This window comes from Ursus americanus, chromosome 3 (assembly GCF_024610735.1).
Source record: "Ursus americanus isolate L20-20 chromosome 3, mUrsAme1.1.p, whole genome shotgun sequence".
Lineage (NCBI taxonomy): Eukaryota > Metazoa > Chordata > Mammalia > Carnivora > Ursidae > Ursus > Ursus americanus.
In genome coordinates, this window is record NC_142129.1 from 26,306,734 (window position 1) to 26,325,026 (window position 18,293).

An 18,293-nucleotide genomic window follows, 5' to 3' on the forward strand; every position below is an offset into this window, starting at 1 on the left:
TTACTAATTCATTTTGATGGCGTGTATGGCAATGATTATATTCAAAACCTTTACCTCTCTGAGTCTTACAGATTTTATTCTTACAGGGATTTCTGTTTCAGACTCTGAATATTTCATACTCAAAAAGTTCCCTGATTCTGTGAAAAGTCTTGGGTCCATTATTTATCAGACACCATCTCTTTTCCAAGTCAATTCTGAGCTATGAGATCAAAAAATGATTAAGTCTATGGTGGGCTAAGCACCCAGGTGCTTCTATTAGGGACCTCACTTGGACAAAAATGACCTTAGATGTTCTAAATAACTGTGATGACTCCTCCTTTGTTCATTTTAGCCTTTTATGATTCCTTAGAATTTCTAAGAACTTGTGACTAATTTATAATTATATGACTATTCTCTCATGTTTGACAGTTCTAGGGACCCATAATATTGAGTAGATGAATTAATACATATCTGGAACAGTGTCTTTCATAGAGTAAGCACTCACTGAATATTAGCCGTTATTATTATATCAATATTGTAGATACATATCAATATTATTATGTGCCACAGTTCTTAGCAACACTATGAACTTCAAAAGAAACACACTTCATTTTTCCTCCCCTCCATAGTACTTAGCAATACTCACACGGTGTCAACCAAAATGTTCCATGTTAGGAACTACCTAGATTAAGAGCTGGCCTGACACTACAGAAGAGGCCGTTACCATCAGATATTCCAAACACAAACTTACACTCCTGCAGACTAGTCCATATTCCTAAAGCTTGTATCAGTGAGCAAGCAGTTATATAGCCCTATGTCTTTGGCATGCCACATGTCCTGTGTTCACAGGAGAGGCCCTACCCTCCCTCCATCCCGCACTCAAATACTATGTATTAATTTGCAGCAGGTGTAACAACTGCTCCGCTATAATCACACCTGGTCCTGAACTGGAAAATGTTTGGCAGGGAGATTGGTTCCTCTAAGACACATTTAAGATACTCCTATTCAAGAAATTTTCTTCTCCAAACTTTGCCCCTCATTTTAAAAATAGATGCTCTTTTCTAGTCCATCTACCAAGGATTTTCCAAGGGAACAGGTTAAAGCCTCTTCCCGATCATTTGAATTCATCTCAAATTTTAAAGTACTCTTTAATTCGGTTCTGTTGGTTTGGCTTTCTATGTTCTCTTTCTAGGAGTTCCCAGCATACCTGATTATGACTATACGTTTTCATAAAGAGGGAGAAAAAACACGTTAAAGTTTTGACAATTTCACAATCTGTTTTCTTTTCTTTTTTTTCTTTTAAAGATTTTATTTATTCATTTGACAGAGACAGACAGCCAGCGAGAGAGGGAACACAAGCAGGGGGAGTGGGAGAGGAAGAAGCAGGCTCCTAGCGGAGGAGCCTGATGTGGAGCTCGATCCCAGAACGCCGGGATCACACCCTGAGCTGAAGGCAGACGCTTAACGACTGTGCCACCCAGGAGCCCCCACAATCTGTTTTCTGAGTATTCCCTTCCTCCTTTTTGCTTTCCTTCACAATTTAGATATTTTGGTTTATTCCTATACCTGCTTTTATGGTATCACCCCTTAAAATGCAAATTATTTTTCTGTATATTCTTGATAAAATATGCAACTATTATTCAAAAAATACAAAAAAGTATTTGAATGTCCTCTTTCTGAGAGTAGAAAAATATATGCTCTATTTTCTTTGGCCTGGTATTTCAGTGAATGCAATTGAAGAGTATTCACTGAATCCCAGTTTTGCTTTGCTACTTATATTGTCAGTTTTTTAATTTGAAATTACCCTACATAGGGCTTATGTAATAGACTGGAGTTACATTACTTTAGAGCTCAAAATGATCTCAAATTTCTTGTATTACCCAGCTCTTTCTTTATGTATACAGAATGGATTCTCTGAGAAGTTAACTGACCTACAGCAAGTCATGTAATTTGACCCTGGTTAATTATTGATTTAGCATTGGAATTCTAGGAATTAGGAGATCTCCTTTCAGGAATTATAAATAATAATTCTTTTCTACTTAACTGATACACTAACAACAATCTATGAAATACTATCTTAATTTGGATAACGCATGGTAGGTGTTCAATAAATACTCAATGAAAAAATAAATACATCTTTAAACTGAAAGAACATGCAGAAAACACAGTTTAGCAAAATCAGATGAAAAACCAGGACTGTAAGTTAAGAAGCAGCAGCAAAAGAAAAAGGAAGAAAGTTTTTTTTTTTTCTAAGAGTTTTCAAACTGTAAAATTAGCAGTCTGGAGTTAATCAAGTGATATCAGATACATAGTTATGGGCATGGACATGGTATATGTTCTAGACAAATTATAACATCTGGGTGCTACAAATGAATCCTCAAAATTCTCCACCCCAAAGTTATTGAGTCTAAGTATCCAAAAAGTCACTCTAAGATTCTTCCCATTTCATTCCTTCCCTCAATCACTGCACGCATTAGGTTAAACACTTAGCTGCCCAACATTGTGCTAAATCCTAGAGACTTTACAGTATATGAATTAGATGTAGTTCAGACCCTTTTGGAGTTTACAGTATGGCAGCACCTTCAGGCATTAAACATTATTTCCTCAATCAAATATTTACTGAAAGCGTGAGTAACGCTTAGGAAGAAAAGTTCGGAAAGAAAAGTGCTCTGAGTCTAGGGCCATACCACCCTGAATGCGCCTGATCTCGTCTGATCTCAGCAGCTAAGCAGGGTCGGGCCTGGTTAGTCCTTGGATGGGAGAAAAGTGCTCTGCGAGTATGTCACAGGGGAAACGGACGTAGTGGTAACGTCCAAGAACATTTCCTTGAGGAAGCGCTAGGAAAGGATTGGCAGGGATGAGTCCAGGCAGAGCGCAGTTCCGCATTATTAGTTTCGCTTATCAGCCGCTTGGCTTTCCGGAGCTCCGGAGTTTCGGCTCCGCGGTTTAACTGCACGCCGGAAGTCGAAGATCTTCCTTCTGACGAATCAGCGGAAGGTCCATAGTAGCCTAGCGCTGCGTCAGAGCGCCCACGTCATTCGCCTCACTTCCTCTCCTCACGTAGGCATTTTCTCATCTCACATCATCCCCGGAAGAAGGGTGAGTGCGGCGCGAGATATTTTGCGAGTATGCTCGAGAGCATATTCACCCAACTTTTATTATGGTAAATTGTTATTAACTGTTCTGTTTCATTATTATTGTTAATCTCTTACTGTGCCTAATTTATAAATTAAACTTTATTAAAGGTGTGTATGCCCAGGGAAAAACAGCGTATATAGGGTTCGGTAGGTAGTGTGTGTGTGTATATACTTACACACGCTGTGATTTCAAGCATCCACTGGGAGTCTTGGAACGTATCTCCTGTGGATAAGGGGAGACCACTGTACTTTATTAAGGTTCTTTGTGGAGACAGAACAGAGCAAGTTAAAGAACTAAGAAGGGCCAAGGAAGGCTGGCATGCAAAAAGCCAAGGCAAGCGTAAAGTAGCAGGAGGCCAGAATTTGTATGAAACAAATTGCTGTTCAACTACAATAGGTTTCTGTTTATGTAGGCAGAATAACTTCACTTTGTCAATGTTAGATTGCTCTTGTATGGTTCATAGGAGACCACCTATCATGGTTATTAGAAAACTGACTTCCTATATATTTGAATGTAACAGGCTTACAATTCTCAGTCTTGATTTTTCATTTCATATTGCTGAATTGTGTTTCCACACGTGTGCCCCAAATATTGCAATCTGAAATAGGATAATAATTCATTGATTGAAGAGATTGTATTGGTGTAAGTGGAAGACAATTATTTACTATCATAGTTATGAGATTCCTAGAACTTTGGTGCTAAATCAGTTTTCCATCGCATTCTGTACATTTGTAGAGGATTAGAAGTCTTGTGGCTCAAATACTCAGAACTTAAAGATTGATTTAAAAAAAATAATATGCCTTAGTCAATCTCAAAGTGAGCATCCTCTTGAATTAATAATACTTTAATCAATCACATAGCTATCAAGTGACATTTCCATTTCCTGCTAGTCCAATTGTCGTCAATTCTACAAACTGAATTCAATATTTTTTCTTGAATTTTTGAGAGATATAAATAACTTATATGCTATACATTCTGTGAAATCCATAGAAACCTGCACTGAATGCCTTGCTCTATGGACGGACATGTGATTTTATATACACTGAATTTAACTATAACAATACAAATTTAAAGTTTTTTTATTTAATCATTTATTTTCCTGAATTTTAAGAAAAATGGTCTCTTGTAATTGTATTTCTTTTATTTGTATTTGTTTTCATAATGTATTTAGAGATCTAGGTCAACTAGGATTCTTTTCCCTAATCAAATAAACTATTTTGAACTTGATAAAATTTGAAAGTTTGTCTTAGACGGAATTTGGAAGTTTAAGGGAATAGTGTCTCTGAGAGAAAGAGAGAGAGAGAGAGGGAGAGGAAAATGGAGAGAGAAAACATTTGAAATGTCTAGAAGAGCTTGTGATTTCAAAGGAGTTTATAAAAATGACATAATCATATTTTTCTTCTATCTAGTTCTTCCACTAATGACTTTTATTCCTGAATATCTTATTGTTCTAATTCTGTTTACCAATTAAGTGGGCTGTGATTACTAGGGCTTCCAGAGCATGGTACAGTGACCTAAGTCCCGAAGCATTTTGGCAATGGAGAAATTATGTTGGGATGCGCTCTAGTCATTCCAAAAACAGATTCCATGTTTCTGTTTAAAAACAAGTTTCTCCGTACAGCTTGTTTCTTTCACATTGGCATTTCAAGTTTAAAGTCTAAAAATTTTAAGAACAGTTGGTAAAGATAAATATGTTCTTTTCTGAATTAGTGTGAGAACAGGAGGGACAACATGAATCACATTTGAGTCCCTGAAAGTCATGAAGGTCAGGTTTTCTTTTATTTTGAAAATATGCTTTTGTACCATATAGTTAGGCTAACGTGGGCAGAGTTCTGTTAAGTTTTAATCTTGCCTTCACTACTCCTGGAATGAAGACTTTTTAAAATTGTTTGTTTTTTGTGTCTCTGTATTTGATTAGCCTTAGTGACTTAGTGTTAGGGCAGCCTTCTATCCTGATTTACTCTGATTTGAATTCCAAATTGATTGAACAAACCCCACATTAATAGGTTGGCCTTATTCTATGGACATAATGCGGTGATTGTTGGAGAAGTGTGGCTTCAAAGTCCACCCAGGGTGTCAGATAGTAAATGGGCCTTTTGTTGCCTTTGGGGGTTGGATTATTTTTCTTTGTCTTGCTGATTTTGAGATTGTTGGACAGAAATGTAACTTTTTCTTTTCTTCATTTTGGCAAGAGATTAAAAAATCTCAGTAATGTTTCTTTAAAAGGCTTCCTTGACTTCCATAGAACTTTGTTTCTGAATTAAGTTTTATCTCCTGAAAACCTTGGGGCAGGACAAGCCAGGCATTTACATGAGATTTGCAACAATTAGAAAGTTCACTGGTTGGGACTGATCTTTGGTCACCAAGTTTAAAAAGATTGGATGCTGTAATGCCAACTGATTGTATGATTGTTTAAACCTCACTCATAAAGGATTTTAGCTGAAGAGCCTTTGTCTAGGGCAGGCCTATGAGCCCCAGCTGCATCTGTCTCTGGAATGAATGCCTTTGTGTAAATGGTCAGCCCTGCTCTGATATTTGATCAGCCCTTGTTTGTATGTCAACCTATTTCTGCATCAGCAAAGCGTGCATATAATGCTGGTCTTTGTAATCTGGTTGAGAAAATGCATGGGTGATCAGAGGTTCCCCTTATACTGTCACCTTTGGATGATTGAGTCTAGTGGAAAGAAGTGTTACTGAATAATTATAAGTGTTAAGTGAATGACTGATCCATGCCAAGCTGAATGAGGACTGGGACTTTGTGCTCAGTTCTGCAGTTCCCCGTCACCAAGGTGAGCTATCTGACTTGGCTGCTTTGATTAATCAAATTAACTTTACAAGCTTATAAAATTTTCATTTTCTACAGACCCAAGGACTGTGTCATCAGGCTTTGGCCACTTAAAATGGGGAGAAAATATTTTTTTATTGTTAGAGCCTTTGGAAGGGAAAAGAAACTCATGCAAAGCCAGCTATACCCACACCCACACCCATGCCTCCCAGCCCCCACTGCTGTATACAATGATATGGGAGTAAAAATCAGACTGGTGATACTAGTTCCTGGTCTAGCAACAGGAAATGCACTCAGTGTCTTTCTGTTTTAAATCATAACCTCAGAAAGTCACAATCAATCCTTATAGCCTAAGAAACTAGGAGCAATGTTTCTCAACAGAAATACAGTTGGCATTTGAGACAAGACAGTTTTTTGTTGTTCTTTCTCATGTGTGATTTTGCCAACGTTGCGGCAAGTTGACTATACCTGACCCTTCAGGACTTAGATACCACAATCTCCTAATAATTTTGACAAGAGAAAGCTCCTCTCTTTTCATCCCCACCTCCCGTATTTGCAAATGTCTCTGGGAAACTGTGGAGTGGTGCCCGACTGAGAACCATGGTTAGGTAGTATGGTTAATGAACTATTTTGAAAAATACAGAGGCATAGCCACTATCCATAGTTTACCATGTTTTATGAAATTCAGAATATGAAGAGTAACATTCAGCCCTAAAACTACAGAATATATGTAGACAATTCCTGCCTTTTAAAGTATTTCAAAAGGGTTTACATTTTTAAAAATTAGTTATTTATAACTTTATACATACTTTTTCATAGAAACCATTAGGCTGCATCTCCAAGATTTATTTAATGAATTGTAGAGTTTTTTGAATAGAAAAGCCAAAGGTTTGTTGAGGTGTGGAGTTGCGATGAGGTAAGAGACCCTATAGAGTTGAATTTGCCAAAGTTAAATTTTTTTTTTTTTTTTTTTGGTCTCAAACTCTTTCAGTATTACCTAGGACAATTTGACTAGGTTGACAAGCTCACTGGCTCAGATATGATAAGAATATCAGCTAATTTGTATATTTGGAGCCATATAAGCATATTCTCATATCCTCTATCTATGGTGCTATGTCCTTAGATCAAAGAATGTGAGGATTTGCATTAGTAACCATGTAGTCACTTGGTGAGCGAAGGGAAATGACAGGTCCAGAAGGCTAGCTCTTCTAGGCCATGAAGATGCCTGGGGAAAAGTCCTTTCATGACTGACATGCCCATGTTCCTCACAATTTTGATTCCCTCTTCTTTGGACAGTGGTAGATAAGCTACAAGAATTTAGTTCTGTATATCTCTGCATTAACTTCACTGATTAGATTGAAAGCTGTTTCTAGCCAAATTTATTGTTCCCACATGTCTAGGAAATGATCTATTGCTTCCTATTTGGGGTTGACATTAATTTTACCTTCAGAGAGAAATAGTCTTCCTCATATCTCAGAGTTCTTCCTGATGACTCAGGAAGAAATGAGTCATCTCATATCCTGTAGATACTTACGTTATATAGATAAAATAGCATTGATGACAGCAAATATTAATAGAGCATTTACTTTACACCAGAAATGGAAATAAACATAAAAAGTTAGAGAGTAGGTCTTTGTTAATACACATTTAAAGAATTCTCGAAATACCTCGGTGAACAAGAATTATATAATAAATTTAAACAGTTTGCTGTAATATTTTTTCATGCGTTTATGATCTTATATTGTTCTAAGTAATAAAAACATTGTTCTCCCATAAACACTTGGTCATTCTTATGTCTGAGCCTCATTTTTCTTCCACTGAATCATTCTTTCCTCCATTAGGCATTGAGCAAGCAGTCTCCAAGCATGAAACATCATTCACCTCATTTCAGACAGACCCTGTGACTAATTACAGCCTCCTCAGACATTAAAAATACATTGATCAAGAGAAGTTGTAAGACATGGAAGAAAAATTAATCCATACCCCTCTTAGAAAGAAAAGAAGAAACCACTTTTCTGAATGACCTTTGAGCTGAACAGACCATCAAGTCTTAAAAGTACCTGCCAGTTTCGCACGCCTTCTGAGGTAAGTGTACTAAAGAACGTATTCTAGACTTCCCATCCACATTTATTCTTTATTGTGAGACAGCCACGAATCGTGTGGATTGCTTCTCCCAGCTCCAAAGGTAGGCTCACTGATTCTTACCCCATCTTTCTCTCCACAATGATTTGTTTGGTTACTTAACTTTTACCTCGGTCAACCAGCTCATAGCATTTCCTTTGCCTCTGTGACATGTTCAGCAGTGGGTCTAAATGTGTCCAATCCATGTGTCCTAATTCAGTGCATTAGTATTTTGCGTCTATTGTTGCAAATTACCATAAGTTTAACAACTTAAACACTATGAATTTATTCTGTTACAGGTCTGTAGGCCTGAAATTTGATACCTGTCTCACTGGGTTAACACCAAGGTGGTGGATATTTTATTATTTTCACTGAAGAATTCTAACATATATAATATGATGTTTATTATATTATTTGCTTCATTTTGGGACGTTGTATCATGAATCCGGAGACCTGTAGGGAATAAATTAGTTCAGCTATCTAGCAACTAACTAAGGATTGTCACAAAGGTAAACCTAAGTAGTACAGTGCTGATGCAACGGAAGTATGTCACCACTGAATTGACCTAGCATAGGCTTTCCCAGGAAGGACACCCCAGAATTGAGTGAGTCAACCTAACCCAATCAGATCTTCCCTTTGGGCTATATACCTGCTGGGTAAATCAACGGAAGTCAGGTCACTTGAGCTCAGAGTATTGCACAAGCTTGCTATCCATCCTACTCTGAAAAGTTTTGCTAACATCAGGACCCAGAAAAATTCTAGGCCAATGAGGCTATTCTGTCTTACTGCAGAACGGAGCATATTATACAACCTCAAAGGTGGAAGGAGATTCTTTTCACTCCTAGTGTGAGAAAACACAACCTCACAGAGAACATATCACTAAAGTTCGAAGGAGAAAAGAATGCACGCCAGATAAAAGATACTGACACAGATGTTCTCTAAGAATGGCAATTATAATTCTTTTCATACAGCCATTTTTAACAAATTCAGTTTAATTAAACAATCACATAAGTTGAGGATATGGATATAATTTATGAAGAATATAGTGCCAGAGACTGAACCGTATTAGTGTACTTCCTTCTGATATTTCAGGTAACTAGGAACTAGGTTCTGTTATAATTTGCAAAGTGGGTATCATAAAATTAGGTCAACATTGTTTGGAAAAAGAAAAATAAAGAATTATACTTTCAAGAAAAATTCTTCCTCCTCTTTGTGTTATTTTCCCTAGGGAAAACTTTTAAACTGTAAAAAGTGATAATTAACAAGGCAGTATAAGGAAATAATGAGAGGAAAACATAGTTAGGAGTAAAAGGGATTATTATTAACATCAGAGATTACTGGTTTTCAACTGTTTTTAATCACGCTAGAGAATCGAACTATAATCATATTTTGAAAAGAGAAGAAGTGCAGGTATTTTTTAAGTCTTCAATGATAAAAGTGTGTAATTACCTCTAACGTATTTCAGAAGACATATTAGTAAAATGTTGCAAAGCAAAACAAAAAGACCTCATTAGTGTCTAGTTTTTGTTTCCCCACGTTGATTGTTTCTTCTCTAACAAGCTCCCCCCCCCAATGATTTTCTGTGGACCATGATTTTAAGCTTAACTTTAAACTATTTTTACTACTTATGATACAGTACAATATTGTGGGGTTTTGTTTTTTTTTTTTTTTCTTTCCAAGCTAGCTGAGGAGGATGAAAAACAGTTCTACTGACAGGATTCTTACCATATAGTTCAAACAAAGTTGTCAAGGATTCAAGTCACATAATGCTTAGAGATAAACTGGGCATTAACACTTAATATTTTAACATTCATGTTTTTCCCTCTTAGAAATAAGCTAAGGAAATGGTGGTTTAAAAATGAATATTATGAAAGTAATGATTGCAAAGGCAGACCGTTAAGCCTTAAATCTGCTGTCTGGGAAGATACGATTTTTATACTGTCTTAGAAGACTATGTCTGCTTTTAATTACATGTCTGAGAAAATAAACCCATTTAAAACCCATTTGTCAGTTAAATTTGTCCCATGGGCGGTCTGTTTGTCATCCCTGTTCCAAAGGCCATCAGCCCATAACCTCATTGCCAGTAAATAAGTCCACTTTACCACAGTTGTATACTTCACGGGTTGCTGCAGTTTCTACATTATTTTCCCACTCATGCCGCCTTTCATTGCTGGTCATTTGAGCATGAACTTAGTAATAGAGGGGAGGTGTGAGGGAGAAGGTGGCATTGGGAGGGGTTTTCTCAGGTAATGAAGGACTCGCACTGCTGTACTTATTTCTTTCTTTTTTTTTTTTTTAAAGATTTTATTTATTTATTTGACAGAGATAGAGACAGCCAGCGAGAGAGGGAACACAAGCAGGGGGAGTGGGAGAGGAAGAGCAGGCTCATAGCAGAGGAGCCTGATGTGGGGCTCGATCCCAGAACACCGGGATCACGCCCTGAGCCGAAGGCAGACGCTTAACCGCTGTGCCACCCAGGCGCCCTGCTGTACTTATTTCTTAGACCTTAAGACTATCAAGCTAACCTACCTTCAGAAATGTAGGCTGAACAGGGTGCCTGCCCATGGTTCTTAGAAGAAGGAGGAAAACAGAATTCTCTCCCCACCCTCCACGTCTCCTCAAATGCTTATTCCACAAAATATTCAGTAAAAGACATGCTGTTGTAAAGTCCGGGTTTTTCTTTTGTGACACTTGCTTCCTTCTTTTTTTGTTGTGCTTTTCTATGCAAAGCTATTCTGGGGGAACTTCTGCTTTCTGAATAAGATCTCTGCTGGATTTTTATTCAGTGGATAGCACCAAAGCCTCCCATTGTACTCTGGTTAGATTTTTGCAAGTTTCAATTTTTCGCCTCTGGGCAATTTTCCTCCAGCAGCTGGGCATTCTCAAATGACACTGCAATACCTAGAAGGCTAAAAAAAAATTAAGTATTTTTCAGAAGAACGTTAGCTTATGCTCCACAACATCTACCTTAGTACTGGGCACAGAATGAGTGCTTCTTGATTGATTGATTTGTAACAGGAGTGATGTTACGTAAGGCAGAAATATGAGACCATGTCACTAGGGTGCTTTGAGAATTTCTCAAGGTATCTACCAGTAAATATCTTCTATCAGTATTAGGATACTTAAAATGTACATCATTAGTGACTCTTTTGGACTTTCTCTTGAAGATAAAATGTAATTATTACCAATAGTGAGTGTTATTCTATTAGCTATCATTATTGTACACTATAAAATAATTGTAAAATAATCTGTAAAATTAAAAATGGATACGAAAGTAACCTATTCTGTATTCCGGACAATGGCTGCTTAAGGCATGAGAAGGGCCGTGGGACTATAGAAAGTGGGCAAAGCTCACAAGGACACAAGAAGAGGCTATCTGATGAAAAATTTTGTCAATGAACATTTGTCGTCTTCTATATAAACTCTTTTTCTAAAGATTTTATTTATTTATTGGAGAAAGAAAGGAAGAGAGAGTACAGAGGGAGAGTGAGAGGGAGAAGCAGACTCACTGCTGAGCAGAGAGCCCAATGCTGGGCTTGATCCCAGGACCCTGGGATCATGACCTGAGCTGAAGGCAGACGCGAGCCACCCATGTGACCCAACATTTGCCTTCTTCTAAAATCTGGCCAAGATTTTTCAGACTAGTTTCCAATGGATCTTGAATCTTCAGAAAATTCACCAGTGTTCAGGTTATATATTGTTATTTCCAGAACAGTCTTCAACCTGTGACATAATTGAGAATGAAAGAGTAATAAAATATTTAGCATTCTCTAGTTTGCAGAGTATGATTGAAACCATGGAGGTGTATAGCCTCTCCCACTGATGTCACCTTCAGTAAACTCCAGATATAAAGGAGGCGAAGGGTGACGTGTCCTTCTGACTGTAAATGGTTTTCTTGAGGATTTTTAACCTAATAGAGTATCTAAAAACCATTTTGAGAAATTTAAGTAGGAGATGCATTGCAACCCCAAAGCACTTGCTACATTCCAATGGGAGTCAAGTGCCTTTTGTGGTTTCATAGTAATTATAAACATTATCAGCAAATCTGTCACATCTCATTATTAATTATAGATTGTTGTTTGTTTCTTCAGTTCTAAAACTACCCATTAGAGATTCCTTAATTACCCTAGAGACTTAGTGACCATTTTCTGCTGTCCTGCTTCCATCTTCACCCCATATGAACACTCAACTCTTCACCTTGGATTAATTCAAACTTAAGCTATATCAAATGGATACTTGACCAAAATGCCCAGGTTTTATAAAATGCTGCAAATATGCCCTCAACTAAAGAGTTAAGTAACTTTATGAATGTGTTTTTCTAAAGCAAATACCTTCTGAGCATCTCAGTGTTGTACAAGTGGGCTTGGCTGGATCTGAATGTATGTGTAAGATACAGATCCCATTTCAATTAATAATGGAGCTCTGCTCTATACCTGGAGGTTTATTCATGCAGATGGAGTTCACAAGTGAAATCATCTTGACAGAGCTTGCCAGTATCATTAAATTAACTTTACAAATGCATACTAACCTGGAATAAGAAAGGTATAAAACAGGTGTCTTAAGACTATATCAGGAGAGCATGTTATTGCATAGACCATGTCTAACCTAATGACATGACTATTGGCAAAGGCTCTACCAATGATGAAGTAAACTTTAGGATCCCAGGACCACAGAGTATGTACACAAATAAATTATTCTAGAATACAATTTATATTTCTGTAATGACAAATATGAACTTACCAATTATTAATTTGTGATATAAATCAATTAATTAAAACGAATTGCAACTATTATTAAATAATACCTGCTAATCAATCATTTTTCTTAGAGGAAGTAAAAAAATATTATAAATGCATTTATACTGTACCTTTAAGTTTCTAGAAACATTTTATTTAATCACAGCCATAGAATGGTGTAGATGCTGATGATGAATCATGAAATTGCCAATTTTGTAGATTAAAAATAGCCAAATATTGGTAGTTAATATAGCTCCACCTAATAGTTGAGAGAGCCAAAACTTTTAATGATTAAATAACCTGCACAAGCTCCTACAGTTCATAGTAGGTGAGCCAGCTTTCAGCCAAAGTCTGTCTATGTACAGATCTGTTGCCGGTCTGTTTTCGGTATTCAGCGCTGCTCGCGCTCGGTGACATCTCCAGCTCTGTGGCACCTACACTGCAGGAAAGCATCCTGAGCACAGAAGTGCTTCCACTTTTGGTTGGGACACAGGGGCACATTACAATCCATTTCATGCTTGAGCCATTCCAGTCTGCATCAATCTATTTTCCTCCCTTTGAAGAAGGTCTTGTCCTTGGTTATATCCTAAGTGAGCAATGAAGCAGTCAAGTGGAGAACTTATCCCAGTTTCTTTAGAAACCAACTGACGGGTAAATTCAGGGGTTTATATAGGAACAAACGAACCAAGTACATTAAAAGACAAAGTTCATTCATATATCTTTTATAAGCCGATAAAATTGATTTTAATTAGTGTTCTAGTGTGCTCATTGAGACACTGCACTACTGTGTCATACATATATCTTTTCCCTCCATACACATGCTGTTTGAAGCGGGAAACAAAAATAGCCTTGGGTCTTATGATAATTCATCTCTTTAAATAACTTTGTGCTTGAATTCATTTGCTGTAGCTAGCTTCCTTGTTTGCTTCTTTGGCCCAGTAATTCAAAATATGTTGCACTAAAAGGGGGGAAAAAAAAAGAAAGAAAGAAAGGGAGGCAAACCAAGAAACAGACTCTTAACTATAGAGAACAAACTGATGGTTACCAGAGGGGAGGTGGGTGGGGGGTGGGTGAAACAGATGATGGGGATTAAGGAGTGCACTTGCTGTGATGAGCACAGGGTGTTGTGTGGAAGTGTTGAATCACTGTATTGTACACCTGACACTAATATTACACTGTATGTTAACTGGAATTTCAATAAAAACATACATATACACACATATACATATATATGTATATACATACATATATATCTATATGTGTTGCATTAAAAGAAATTAACATGAGATTGAAATGAAAAAGACTATTTTGTTTACCTTCTAGGATTTTCAAGTATGTAGCTATTTCAGATATGTTTTATTTTGAACTAATAAACACAGACCTGAATTGGTATGGGCTAGTGTTTTCCTGAGGGAGAGATGTTAGATCATGTCAGTCATGATTTCATTTTCTGAAAACAATTTTACAGATCCATTCTGTTCTGCAGTGGCTACTATCATCTCTTCCTTTCTTTTATCTCACCAAGATTTTTATCTCACCAAGATTTTTATCTCCTGGTATTTGTTTGAAGCAAAAAATAAATGTTTCCATAAAAGCAGTCCATTTAAAATATAATATTGGGCAAAAATGGGCTAATGAATAGCCTACAAAGATAGAACATTTAATTTCTTTTTTTTTGCATCTAGCCCTCCAGAACTAGTATCGTAAGAAACTATTTTTTAAAAAAGCATATTAAGCCTAGAGCATAAATAGGGTACGTATTTTATTTCATGATTGTGTAGAATATCAGAGGAGTTGTCAGATGGCATGGCGATTTAATTGATATAGTCCCAAAATAAGCTATAATAATAGCAGATAATATGGAATTATAGGGATGTGACTAAATGGAAATAACACCTAAAGCAAGATACGGCAAACTGTTACCTGTGGGCCAAAACCAGCCCATTGTTAATTTTTGTGATTAGGCACATTGTGATTTGTTGTATTGTCTGTGGAAGCTTTCCTGCTACAAAGCCAAAATTGAGAAGTTGCAAAAGAAATCAGGGAGTCCACAAAACTGAAAATACTTACTACCTTGCTCATTTATCTTTCTGACCCAGATCTATTGCAAAAGTATTTAGAAAGAAGTCCTATGAAATGAATAGAAGGCTAGAAATAAAATGCAGTCCTATTTTACATCTAAATTAAAAGATGTGGAAGAAATCTTAGGGTCTTAGGCTAACTCTCGGCATTCCTTTAAAGGACTTGCAATTCAAAGGAAGCCTAGCAAGTAGAAGTGAGCGGTATGTGGGATGCAGTCAATAGAGTAGTTGTTTCCTAATTAACTTCATTTGGCACACAATTTTCAGTATATACTTGTGCTGAGGGTTGTGTTTTAATAAAAAGTACTAAAAGGCAATCTAGTAAACTTCAGTGATAGAGTTGCAAATGAGTCGTCTAACATAAAAAAAGCTACCTGCCAACATTCTTGTCTGCCAGCTCTGATACCAAAGAGTTAAGGTGTTTCTTTGGTTTATTCTGAGTCTTTGGGGAAGTTGGCTTATATTAGTCTGGATATCGTGCAGTAATAAACAACTCCCAATGTCAGTGGCCTAAAAACAAAGGTTTCAAACAGAGTGTACTGTACTTCGGGTAACCTTCCAGGCACCTGTCCTCCACATGATAGCTCAGCTTTGCATCTCAATATCAGCATATGCTCGCATGATTGCAGGAGCCAAGGAAGAGAATTCTGAAAAGTCTCCAATGGCAATTAAATGCTCTCACCCAGAGGTGACACATATCACCTCCACCTGCATTCTATTAAAAAAAAAATCATATAGTCATTCCTAACCTCAAAGAGATAAGGAACTATAATTACATCATGTATCCAGAATGATGGTACTAGGAAATTTTGAGGGACAGCACAGGCAGTTGGACAATATGTTGACTCAATGGTAATTTTTCATATTCCACCTCAACTCCTCACCAACCACCCAGGAGTGTCTTCAGAAGGTCATATATTTAGCCTTTCATGAGTAGGAGAGAATGAGTGGGAAAATGTTAGAATTCAAAGTGTATACAAGTAGGCAAGCATATAGACTGATAGCACTGTTGCAAAGATCAACTCGATTTCTGAATTACTGATTATTATATGTTTCTTTCTCTGTTCAACTTGTCTGTTTCTCTTAACTACCAGTGTTTGGTGGAAAATTAAGGCCCTTTTCTGACTGGATTTTCAGTATAACAGCCAATTTAAAATAATACTATTATCTCTGCACCTCTAAGCTCAGCTTCAATAAAAAGCAAAACAAGACAAAACTGAAGTAGTTGCTCCTCACCCTGGATTCTACATGAAGAGCGACGTAATCAGTTCTTTCCTTATCCTTCAACCCAGGGTCAAATTCCAGAACGAGTTCTTCTACCAGTTTCTTCTTGGCTCACTTAGTTCTTCATCTGCTATAGGGAATCATAAACATCAACGCTCTTGCTCCAGAGGCTTTGTTCTAATTCTCACTTTTACTCTGATTTTCTCTTTGGTTCCAGTACATCGTTGCCCCTATTTTTCTCATGAGTCAACAGCTATGTTATGGACTGAAGGTTTGTGTCCGTAGATTGAAATCTAATCCCCATTGTGATGCCATTTGGGGGTAGGGCCTTTGAGAGATCATTAAGTGATAAAGAAGGAGACCTCATGAATGGAATTAGGCCCTGATAAGATGAGGCCAGAGAGCTAGCTCGCTCACCTTTCTACCACGTTAGGATGCAACGAGATACCAGTCCTCTGCAACCCAAGTGAGAGCCCTCACCACAACCTGGTCATACTGGCACTGTGATCTCAGACTTGTATCCTCCAGAACTGTGAGAATTAATGTGGTTTAAGCAAACCCAGTCTATGGTAATTTGTTATAGCTGCGCAAACGGACTCAGACAGGTTACTTAACCACAAAGGTATAACATCATTTAACACTCATGAGATGACTTCAGCCTTCTCATACACAACTGGAGAAATGTATTATTCATGACGGTCACTTTATTTACTGCAGCAATTTTACTGAGATTTTGTTAGAACATCGGGTGATTTTCTTTATGGATTTTTTCTTTTTCTGTAGTGCAGATGGCAAGGACTGGTAGTGGGTCATGCTGTTCTAAATTTTGTAAACCACTCTGTGCCTGTCCTCACCCATTCACACATATTTATTTTGTTCGTCAAACTTCTTTTCCTCAAATCTCTTGTTTTTCCTTAAGTTGAATTTTTACTTGGTTCTTTTAATATCTATACGCTAAAATGGCCTTCACGTTCTTTCACATTAAATTTCTTTTTCTAAAAATAGCAAATGAAAGTACTTACCTTTAAACAAATTTGGAGTGATTGCTATGTACAAACTAAAAATGAGTGCTGGAAATTTCACAGTATGTACAATTTTCCATACTTTAATTTGAGATCACTTACAACGAAGGTATTTGACTTCTTTTAGTCACGGAGGTCCTCAAATGTTAATAAATACTACTGTATTTGGTTTGTGTTTCTCATGTGAGGGAATAGGCTTACAACTTGAGATACAGCCCAAACTAATCGGATCCCTGTTCTGCTGTGTAGCTTTTAGCCTTTCAATATCAACTTAGGCCCCTCATTAATCTTACATATCACTTCCCCAGTATCCAGTCTGGAAAGGACTGAACCATCTGAAACTAAAAATAGCTAGAGTTTGATTAATATTCTGCAGGTGACTGATGGGGCAGCATGTAGAAACCTGCTTTAAAACGGTGTCCAAAATTCATAAGTCTTTGTCTTTCTATAAGAACAGATCAATGACCATCACCAGTAGGCAACTGAGCATGGGTCTGACGGTTTTCTATTAACACTGGGGATTATAGATGATGCCCTCTCACATCCAGAAATTCATGTGATTCACAGTTGGCATCTTGCTGAAGATTAATGGATGAATGTGAAGTGATGGATCTGTGATGAATTTCACTTATGATTATTTTTTGACTGTTTCACTTAACATTCTTCTCTGGCTAGACATTCACCAGCTAGAGTCATTGAACTCAGTCATTGCAACATTTTAAATGTGTACACATTATCAGCCACACCTTTTTAAAACATTCTTTTATCTAAAACTATGTATCAAATAAATAAAATTGGTATTTTTTTCTCTTCTACCCAGTAGAAAATTTTCTTTTCTAGGTATAAATCATTGAGTGACTATTTCAAGTTTGGATTCATTGTAGGTATATGCTTATATTCACTATGTGCTTTATAATTTTAAAAATTCACATAGACATACTAGTTACAGGCTAGCTGTAAATTCCCATTCTTAATTGTTTAAAGGAAGATAAAAGAAAGTGAGGAAATAATTGGTAAAAGATAAACATTTTTGAAGCTGTGACTGAGTGTTCAATAAAAATGAAAACAGAGGCTTAAACTTAAGCCAAACAGTTTAGTAAAACTTGAAGATTTCAGCTCTAGCTTAGTCTTTTTGTCTTTTTTCCCCTATTATGATTCTTGTTAACTGATTTCAGTATATCTATATATGATATTCTGGCCTCTTGTT